The 11,023-nt window shown below is 51.7% G+C and overlaps 1 pseudogene; it reads right to left on the bottom strand.

Annotated features, from left to right (window-relative positions):
* Window positions 1-929: 929 nt before the first annotated feature.
* Window positions 930-7,729, bottom strand: LOC126652228 (class II histocompatibility antigen, B-L beta chain-like; annotated as a pseudogene).
* Between the last annotated feature and the right edge of the window lie 3,294 nt (window positions 7,730-11,023).

Here is an 11,023-nt window from a genome sequence, read left to right as displayed (position 1 = left end):
TGGTGATGACATCAACTGGACAGCTGTGACATCATTGGGAATACCAGTGACACCACAGGGACAGTGGTGACATCACTGGGGATGTTGGGGATGTTTGGGGGCCTTTGGGAGGGCACCTGCCTGGGGGTTTTCATGCGAGCACGGATACTCAGCACACCAATGTGATGATCAGCGAACGCTGTTTATTGGAATCAAGCAGCTGTCTTTGATCCAGTTTTCTAACAATACTCTATCAGCTCTGTTTCTTTAACATTCTTTATGTCCTTTCCCACTCTGATAGCCGGTACTGAGACCCTGTTTTGTATTTCTAGTTTTGCTACTGCTTCTCTTGGTAGATCTTTCACATCCTGGTACCATCAGAAGGTCATCACAACAACAGATCATGTTTTCACAACTGAAACATAAGGCTATGTTCTCACAGCTGCAGCATATCCTCTATATTAGCACTAAAAATCCCTACACTTTCCCCTTTTTCTTTAAACAAGGCAGATACAGTTTGAGCCATTAAGGTGCGAAAACATTGAACCAGACATGGCAGAAAAATACACACTCCTGGAAGCAGAAAGACAACGGGTGCCAACCATTGTACAGTTTGCATAAGCTGATTCTGGGGGGGCTTTGGGAGGGCACCTGCCCTTCAACACCAGGACTGCAGAGAACTGGGAAGCTTTACTGGGAGCACTGGGAGCAGTAGGTGGCTGGTGAGAGAACAAAAGCAGGGCCGGGGGGGACACACGACCCCCCAAACTCCAGGAAGGGATGGACTGGGGGGTCCCGGCTGGGCCCGAGGCCACAGGGAGGGGTTGCAGCCGCTGGCGGCTCAGGAGCTCTGTGAGGAGAGAAAGGGGGTGACAGTGGGCTGAGGGGGCAGGGGGAGGCACACACGCTCTGGGGAAGGAGGGACACAATCCCTGGGGACCCCCCTTTACCTTCTCCCGCAGGTAGAAGCCGAGCCCCAGTGTCAGGAAGACGAAACCCAACACGAAGCCCCCAACCCCCACCAGGATCTTGCTGCAGACGGTGTCCTGTGGCATCTCTGGGGGGGAGCCGGGGGGGGTCAGGACCCACAAAACCTCCCAGAGACCACCCAAGACCCCCTGAAAACCCTGTCCTGGTCTCCCCCAGTCCCACCCAGCACTCCCTGAAACCTCCTGCCTGTTTCTTTCCAGCCCCTCGGGGATCCCACAAAACCCCTCCCATCCCATTTAGGACCCTCCACCCCCCTCCCATCACCCCCAGGACACCCCTGAACCCCTCCCAGTCTATTCCCAGCCCACCTAGCACTTCCCCAACCCACTCCCAGTCACCCCAAGACCCCCCAAACCTCCCTCCCATCCCTCCCAGGCTCACCCAAACTCCCTCCCAATCTCCCCCAGGACTCCCCACAGCCCCAATCAGCCCTCCCAGGACCCCCCAACCTCCTCCTCAGCCTCTCCATCACCCCCCAAGGTGCCTCCCAGTGTCCCCAGTGCTCCCCCAGACCCCCCTGCCAGTGTCCCCCCATGCTGGGGGGGCCGGGCCGTACCCCAGTGCCGGCTGAGGGGGTGCTCCAGGCTGACGTGCTCCACCTGGCAGGTGTAGGTGACCCCGCGCCGGGGGGGGATTTCCAGTATCACCAGCACCTGGTAGGTCCAGTCCCCGTTGGGGACCACGTCGGTGGCCACCACGTGCTCCGGCAGCTCCTGCCCATCCTGGAACCACCTCACCTGCACCGGGCAGGGTAGAAATCCATCACGGAGCAGAGCAGGCGGCCGGGGCCGGGCTGGGAGCTCGACGGCACCAGCGAGATGGACACGCTGGGGGGCACTGGGAGAGAGACGGGAGAGACTGTGCTGAGCTGGGGGGCACTGGGCAAGAAGGGGAGACACTAGGCTGAGCTGGGGGGCACTGGGAGAGAGGAGAGAGGGCTTGTAGGACATTGGTAGGGGTTTGGGTGGCACTAGGAGGGACTGGGATGGCAGTGGGAGGGACTGGGAATAGACTAGGGTAGAAGGGGATGAGCTGGGAGGGCACTGGGAAGAGAGTTGGGAGGTGTGGGAGTGAACTGAGAAAGACTGGGAATGGATTGAGAGGGTGTGGGAATGACTGGGAGGGACTGAGAATGAGTGGGAGTGACTGGGAATGGAATGAGAGAGACTGGCAATGACTGGGAAGGACTGGGAAGGACCCGAGAGGGACAGATAGGCTGAGTCTAGAAGAGGGAACTCTGCGCTGCGGGTCTGCCCGGCAACTGATGAGTCATTAGAGAGACGCACTTTGATTGGCTGAGGGGAGGGAGAGCCGTGGCCCTAGCGGGGCGGAGACGCGGGGGAGCACGGGGAGAGACTGGGATGGACTGGGGGACACTGGGAAAAACTGGGATGGATCGGAATGGAATGGGAAAAACTGGGAGAGACTGGGATGGATTAGGGGGCACTGGGAGGGGGCACAAGGCCACGGGGATGGGCACAGGGAGGGCTGAGGGGTCAGAGGTGATTCCAAGGGAGGGTTTGAGGGGCTCCAGAGGAATTCCCGGGGCAGGGGAATTCCCGAGGGGACCCACTCTGCCTTGCGCTCACCTCTGCGGTTCACAAGGAACAGGGTGAACACCTTGTAGTTGTGCCGGCAGAACGTGTCCACCGCAGCCTGCAGGTATTCCAGCCTTTCCTGTATGCTGTTCCAGTACCTGGCCGCCTTCTCCCCATCCGGGGTGTCCCCCACATAGACCCCCACATCACTGTCGAAGTGGGCGTACTGCTGCCGGTTGTAGATGTTCCTCACCACCAACCTCACCCGCTCGGTGCCGTTGATGAAGTGACACTCGAATTTAAACATCTCCTGGAACACCCCTGTGTGTGCAGGACACGGGTCAGGGGGTGCCTCCTGTTACCCCCCTCCAGCCCCCAGCCCCCCACAGCAGGTCGGAAGCTCAGAAGACTCCGGATCCCCCTTTCCCATCCCCCTCTGCCCCACGGCTGCCGCAGCACCAACTCTTGGCTGGGGGGGAAACCCCCCCATAAGCCCCCCGGGGATGGACAGGGGGGTTGGGAACTCCCTCAGTGCGGATACAACCCCTCCAGAGCCCCAGGGAACCGCTTCAGGGCTCCAGTGATGGGGTAAAGCGAGGGACCCCCATGGTACCTGTAATAAATTAAGGTGGGAAATATAGTTTATCAAACAGGATGCATCTTTTGCTAAAAATACTAAGCTAAAATGTACAATAAACCTCAAGAGTCTATGTAATAGTTATGTAAGAGACAAGATTGCCAAAGGTTCTTAAAGTTACAAGGACGATCCATATAAGGAGGCAATTGCTATCCAGAACAAAAAGGGCAAACAAGGGACACACGAGGAAGACGTCTTACTTCAGCCTCGACGACCACCAGAAGGCAGAAAAGACCCCTTAGTAACAGCCCAAGCATGCGCAAGAGTACTACCACTATGTCAAGAAAACGGAACTAAGAAACCATAAAAAGGGACTTTTTCAATGTTTTAGCGCGGCAGTTGGTGGGGCGGAGACCCCCCCTGTTCGCCCAGCGCTGCATTTGCTCATATTCCGCTTGCTATCTCTAAGCAATAAATAAATTTTAATTGGTACTCTGATCATTTGTGGTCACAATTTATAACAGTTTGGTGCCGTGACTCGGATAAGGAGCGGTGGCTGCGGCTCTTCGGGGAGGCACCCCACGCTTGTTCGCGGCCCCGTTTGAGACCGACGGCTTACTGCAGCCTTACCGACGAACCCAAATTCGGAATATTGAGCAAAGACAGAACCGGTTTAACCCCATAATATTCTGTGCACAGGAGTCCGGACGAAGACGTGGAACTCGTGAGTATACTGCGCTTTAGTTTGCGGGGATTTCCGTCCAGGCGGGGTTGGTTTTCCTGGAATATAACGATTGAGAGGCTCGATATACTGAGTCAAGCGAGTGCGGACCCTTTAGTACTGCGGTTCCCATTTCCCGCGAGGGACTGGGCCAGGAATAAGGGGAGCGAGTGCATGTGTGATTGTGGATATTCCAGAAGATGGGAGCGAAGGGTAGCAAGCCTTCGACTCCCATGGGACGGGTACCCTCTGTACCTAAGAATACCCCTCTAGCTTATATCTTAGACAATTAGAAACATTTCCCCGGGACAGTAGGGAAAGATAAACAAAAGATGATATTATATTGTACTAAGATATGGGGAGGGAAGAAAATCTCACAGAATGTCTTCTGGCCGGTATATGGGTCAGAAGAGGACTGGGTGAGGCAACAGTTAAATCTTTGGGTCAATAATAAGACGCCTCTTAACCCAGAAGAAAGTCAGTATGCAGAAGTTTGGCTGGAAAAACCACAAGCCGTATCTACACTTTATGCAGTAAGTGAACTTAAGGAAAAGCGAACAAAAAAAGAAAGAGGAGTTAGATGACACTCTCCTGACTCCCCCACCATATGCTCCACCACCGGTACCTGCCCCAGTAGCCCCTAGAGCACCTACCCCCCCACACTAAATGTGGAGCCCGATTCTCCTCCTAGACGAAGAACTAGGAGTCAGAGGGGAACTGCCCATATGTATCCTTTAAGGGAAATGCCCATGGGGGGAGCTCAACCTACTATTGGATATATATCAGTACCCCTGAACTCTGCAGACTTGAGAGAATTTAAAAGAACTGAGATGGGGAATTTGATTGAAGACCCCCTTGGAGTTGCTGAAAGGTTAGACCAATTCTTAGGACCCAGCATTTATACTTGGGATGAGATGCAATCCATCCTGGGCCAATTATTTACCACTGAAGAACGAGATATGATCAGACGGGCTGGGATGAGACTTTGGGATACACAACATGCCCAGGGACCTCAGGCAGACATAAAATGGCCACTCCAGAAACCCAATTGGAATAATCAAGACCCTGTCCACAGGACTCATATGCAGGATCTTAGAACAATAGTGATTCAGGGTATTAGAGAGGCTGTGCCTCGTGGGCAAAATATTAATAAAACCTTTAATGAAATGCAAAAGAAGTATGAAAGTCCAACAGAATGGCTGGAAAGATTAAGAAAGACTCTCCAGCTGTATTCAGGCTTTAATCCCGACAATCCATTTGGACAAGCGTTACTTAAAACACAGTTTGTGGCAAAATCGTGGGAAGACATTAGAAGGAAAATTGAAAAGTTAGAAGATTGGCAGGACAGAAGACTGGATGAATTGTTGAGGGAGACTCAAAAAGTGTACGTGAGAAGGGAGGATGAGACAAGTAAAAATGATAGTGGCAGCAGTGAGAGAAGACCGCAAGAGGGTGCACAGAGACCGAAGAGTTTCAGAAAAGGGTAAAGTGGAAGAAGTGACTAGGTGGGAACAGGGAAGTTGTTTTTATGGTGGGAAGAGGGGGCATATAAAGAAAAACTGCAGATGGACACATGCCAGTCATATTAAAGGACTAGTGAATCCCCACATTGGAAAATAATCAGCATTCCTGGAGACACTAAGTTGGTTCTGAGAAGATAAGTTATGACAGAGATATTGAAAAATTCATTTGATGTCATACCCTTTGGAATTAAGTGTTTATTGGGATTAATTTTTGCATTTGCTGTATCCTTGTTTATATATTATTTATGGAAAGTTGTAAAGTGTAGAAAAGGAGTTTGTTAAACTATATTAGCCCCAACATCACATATAGGAGATACATAAATTTAGGAAATCCAGGAGAAGTGTATAATCTGGATGTACGTATAAAGTGTAATACCCCAGGTTGTGAGTGTTACCCTTTTGTCTGTTTTAAATGTAAAAAGTGCCAAGAAAAGTGGTAGAAACATTGTAGGTACGGATATCCTCCTAGAGGAGTCTGTACCCAGTGCTATCGATTCGAACGGAGTTTTACTATTTGGGCATTACATCACTTAATAGAAAGAGGGGTTCCATGGAGATCCCCTGAGTGGTGGAATTACTTTACATTCGGAATCAACCCTCAATATTTTTGTTATCACCCAAATGAACCAGCTCCTTTTGTAGTAGACATAATCAAAGTCCAGTGCCGAAGGGAAATAAAAGCCTTGCGGTGTAATGGGTTTATGGTAAAAGCCACCTCGTGGCCTGCTTATACAGCACGTCTCACTAAATATAAGAGGCATATTCCTATCAGGGACTCCTGCTGCTGAGAAGATGGAACACCCCGTGACTCGAAGCAACCGGGCCGACGGGCGAGGCAGAGGAAGAAGACCCGAAAAAGGAAAGAGCCTAAGTTGTGGGACACCCAAGCTGCAATGGCTGAGTTACCCCAGGACTGGTGAAGGTAAACAAGCTGGCATGAATAAAACCTTTGATTTAACAAAACCAGACACCCTTTATACAGGCACTCTTTACATTTCAACTCTAGTCCTAATGCTTTCTGTAATTCCGACATATACAAAAAACCCCACATGAACCATTCAAATGAAGTTTAATTAGATGGGAAGATCAAAAAGTACTTGCTACTCTTACTGGGTCCGGCAACCCTGCCTTTCATACCTACTTGTGTAACCTAACATTTCTACTGTAAATATTGGGGATGTGAAAACAAAGGAAAAAGGATAGAGAAACCAGCCGCTCATGGTACGAACACTGGTTTAGTACATCACCATGGCTAACTACTTTACTTTCAACTTTAGCAGGACCAGTTATCATGATTATATTAAGATTGATGTTTGGACCATATATTAAAAGTATATCTTACACTTTGTGAAAGAACACTTTGAAACTGCAAAACTATTCATACTTGCTTCCAAGTATAATACTGTACCAATAAATAACCCCGATGATACTTATGTACCAATGAGCAACCCTGATGATGATTATGTACCAATGAATCGCTTTGATGATGATTATTGTAACTGTGATGTGTTACATTGTGCTTGTTACAATCATTGTGACAAATGTGAGAAGAAGTTTGCTTGTTTTCAGGAAGAGTCAAGTACTGAAGTTTGATAAACAAATTTCAAGTATAAAAAGAAAAAGGGGGGATTGTAATAAATTAAGGTGGGAAATATAGTTTATCAAACAGGATGCATCTTTTGCTAAAAATACTAAGCTAAAATGTACAATAAACCTCAAGAGACTATGTAATAGTTATGTAAGAGACAAGATTGCCAAAGGTTCTTAAAGTTACAAGGACGATCCATATAAGGAGGCAATTGCTATCCAGAACAAAAAGGGCAAACAAGGGACACACGAGGAAGACGTCTTACTTCAGCCTCGACGACCACCAGAAGGCAGAAAAGACCCCTTAGTAACAGCCCAAGCATGCGCAAGAGTATTACCACTACGTCAAGAAAACGGAATTAAGAAACCATAAAAAGGGACTTTTTCAATGTTTTAGCGCGGCAGTTGGTGGGGCGGAGACCCCCCCTGTTCGCCCAGCGCTGCATTTGCTCATATTCCGCTTGCTATCTCTAAGCAATAAATAAATTTTAATTGGTACTCTGATCATTTGTGGTCACAATTTATAACAGTACCCCTCTTCCTGCTCTCCCACCCCCTTTTCCCCCTCTCCCACCCTCCTCCCAATCCCCAGACCCCCACCTTTCTAAGTTTGGGGCTCCCACTCTCCTCCTACTAATTCCGGGGGTTCCAACCCCCCTCGCACTCACTTTTGTGGCTCCCATCCCCTCTTTTATCCCCCCTTTCGTCCCTTCCCGCCCCCTCCGCTCACCCGAGAGCTCCTCGCCTGCAGCCGGGGGGGCTCCCAGCACCACCAGTACCACCAGTACGGCCCCAGCTCCCCGCATACGCTCCATCCCCAGCGCCGGGCAGGTGCTGACACCCCAAAACCAGCCGGGCGGGGCCGTTTTGGGGTGTTTTGGACGCGCTCTGATTGGTTTAAGGTAAAGTTGGGGGCTCGTTTAACGTCGCGTTATCCCGGCAACTGATGAGTCATCAGAAAGAGGGACTCTGATTGGTCGCAGGATGGGCCAACGCGCTTTGATTGGCTGAAGGTCGTTTGAGGCGCTGCAGCCCCCGGGGTGGGGAGTTCTGAGGGTCCGTGGGGTGCGGGGAAGGTGGGAGCTCAGAGGCGCCCAAAAATGGGCATCCAAAGGTCCCGGAGCTCAGCTGAACCAAAAAACGGGGATCTAGTGTCCCGGAACTCCGACGTGTCCCCGAAACGAGTCGATTGGCTGATCTCGGCGAAGGTTCAGTTTGAGCTTGGTCTGCCCAGCAACTGATGACGTTCAAGCAGCGCTCGCTCCCACTGGCTGCTGCTGGGGATGACTCTGCCTGCGGTTTGGGGGGTTCGGGGTGGGTTTTGATTGGTCCCGGATTCCTGTAACTTGGCTTTGGGGTGACCTGGATACGTGGGAATGAGGTTCTGAGCCACCGAGGGTAACAAATCTCCCCCTGTTCACGGGATTTGGGAGTCTGGGAGTGCCCAAACCCTCCCCCCCCTCCCTCCGTGCCCAGGATTTCAGAGCTCCCCCACTCCCCACCAATAATCAGGACTGCAGAGTACTGGGAAGCTTTACTGGGAGCACTGGGAGCAGCAGGCAGCTGATGTGAGAACAAAAACAGGGCCGGGGGACACACACGACCCCCCCAAACTCCGGGTGGGGATGGACTGGGGGGTCCCGGCTGGGTCCGAGGCCACGGGGAGGGGCTGCGGCCGCCGGCGGCTCAGGAGCTCTGTGGGGAGAGAAAAGAGGGTGACACTGGGGTAGGGGGACAGGGGGGACACCGGGATAGACCCAGACATGGACTGGATCCAGCGGGACCAGAACTGGGGCAACTGGGATCATACTGGAAGCACCTGGGCCCTTGCTGGGGTCATAGTGGGATCATACTGGGAGTGACTGCAATAATACTGGGAGTGTGTGAGAGGGACTGCAGCCATACTGGGGATGAGTGGGATCAAACTGGCTTCCTACTGGAAGTGTCTGGAAGTTCCTGGGATCACACCAGTGGTGACTGAACTCATACTGGGATCATACTGGGAGGAACTGGAATCATGCAGAGGGAGAATGGCATTGTCCAGGCAGTGCCTGACAGAGCCTGGGGTCATACTGGACTCAGACTGGGAGTCCCTGAGAGGGAAAGGAACCATCCTGGGCTGGGGCTGGGAGCAACTGGGACCACCTTGGGGGCAACTGGGATCCTATTGGGAGTGATTGGGAGTGACTGGGATCATAGTGCAAGTGATCAGCACCATACTGGGATCATAGTGGGAGTGACTGTAAGGGACCAGGATCAAACTGGGAGTGACTGGAACTATGTAGGGAGGAGCTGAGAGCCAGTGGGGCCGTGCTGGAAGCCAAGTGGGAACATACCTGGAGCAACTGGGATCATACTGGAAGCAACTGGGAGTAACTGGGAGTGACAGGGTGCATGCTGGAGGCAACTGGCATGAACTGGGAGTGACTGGGATCACACTGATGGGAACTGGGACCATCCTGGGGCAAGTGGAAGTCACTGGGTGTAGTGGGTTTCTGTGGGTGGGTTTTGGTAGCAGGGGGGCTCCAGGGGTGGCTTCTGTTGGAAGCTGCCAGAAGCTTCCCCTGCCCCGTGGAGCCAATGCCAGCTGCTCCAGGACGGACTTGCTGCTGCTGGCCAAGGCCAAGCCCATCGGGAGCAACAGGAACAGCTCTGGGATAACAGATTTAGGGACAGAAGGACTCACTGGAGAGGTCCATCCAGGACTGTCTCCCATGGGAGGGACCCCACGGGAGCAGGGAAGGATCCAACTCCTCTCCCTGAGCAGTGACAGAAACAACAACTGACTGGAATCCCCATTGCCTGTCCCCCTGCACAGCTGGGGGGAGGAGGGAGAGGTGAGAAGGAAGGAGGGGTGGGGGAAGGGTGTTTTCCAGACTGTTTTATTTCTCACTCTTTGGCTTTTATCCTATTAGTAATACATTTAAAAACTGTCCCTACTTCGAGTCTGCTTTGCCCATTAGGAAGTGACTTTCTCCCCACCCTTATCTCTACTCAGGAATCCTCAGCAGTTTTTTTCCTTTCCTCTGTGGAGTTGCAGAGGGAGGGGAAGGTAGCAGCTTTTAGTGGGTGTTTGAAATCCAGCCAGGGTCAACCCACTAAACCAACCCATGTGCTTGAGGCCCTTTTGTGATGTCACAGCCTACCCTCTCCATTCCGGAATAGCCCTTGGCAACCAAAGAACCAACACCCCACCAGGTCAGAATGCAGCCCCACCCATGTGCCTCTTTATGATGTCCCAGCCCATCCTCTCCATTCTGGAATAGCCCCTGGAAACCAAAGAACCAACGCCCCACACCCCCACAGTGCAGCCCCACCCATCTGCCAGGGGACTCTTTGTGCAGTCACGGCCTTTCCCCCAGGAAAGAAAGCCTGTAACCTTCGGGTTTCAGGTGCAGTTGGTGGGACACCCTGGGCATTCCTTGGGCAGCCAGAGCTTTCTGTCCTGGCACCTTCTGTCTGGCAGGAATCTTTGTCCAGATTCAAATTTGGCAGTCAGACTGACAATTCCAGCGTGGGGCTCCTGCAAGCGAACGACCTCCAGGAAAGAAACCCCTTCCCCTCGGTCTCTTTTCCTCTTCCTTCAAATACAACCTACAGGGCAGCTTTCTGCCATCTCTTCTCTTGGGATTTGTGAAGATAGACCCTCTCCCACGTTTAACACCACAGACAAAACCACCTTTTAACTCCTTCCCCATCCTTTCCCAAAGCCAAGGTTTTATGGGCATCCCATAAATATCTCCCAATCTTACCCAAACCCACAAACCATGACAGAAACCTCTCAGCCTCACAGAGTCCTTCTCATTGGTGTGCCTTATGCACAGGCAAAATATCTTAAAATCATGCACCCTAAATTAATGTCTTGTTCTTTTTCCCAGAAAAGAAGGTGTGGAGAACTCTCCAGACCAGGGAATTGGAAGATCTCCGTGAAAGTCCTTTGGTATCAGCTGTAGGGCCAACAGTTCCTCTGGTCTGCTGTGCTGGCGTTGCTTTGTCTCATCTGGGTCCCCAGAGACTGTCACTGAAAACTGGGGAATAAACTCTCTAATCAGGTGGTTAGGTTGGAGAGTTGACCTTACTATATTCAGCACTGAAGGGACATGGGGAT

Source organism: Myiozetetes cayanensis, unplaced genomic scaffold (assembly GCF_022539395.1).
Source record: "Myiozetetes cayanensis isolate MyiCay16 unplaced genomic scaffold, myiCay2020 scf706, whole genome shotgun sequence".
Taxonomy (NCBI): Eukaryota; Metazoa; Chordata; class Aves; order Passeriformes; family Tyrannidae; genus Myiozetetes; species Myiozetetes cayanensis.
This window is presented reverse-complemented; position numbering and strand designations above follow the sequence as displayed.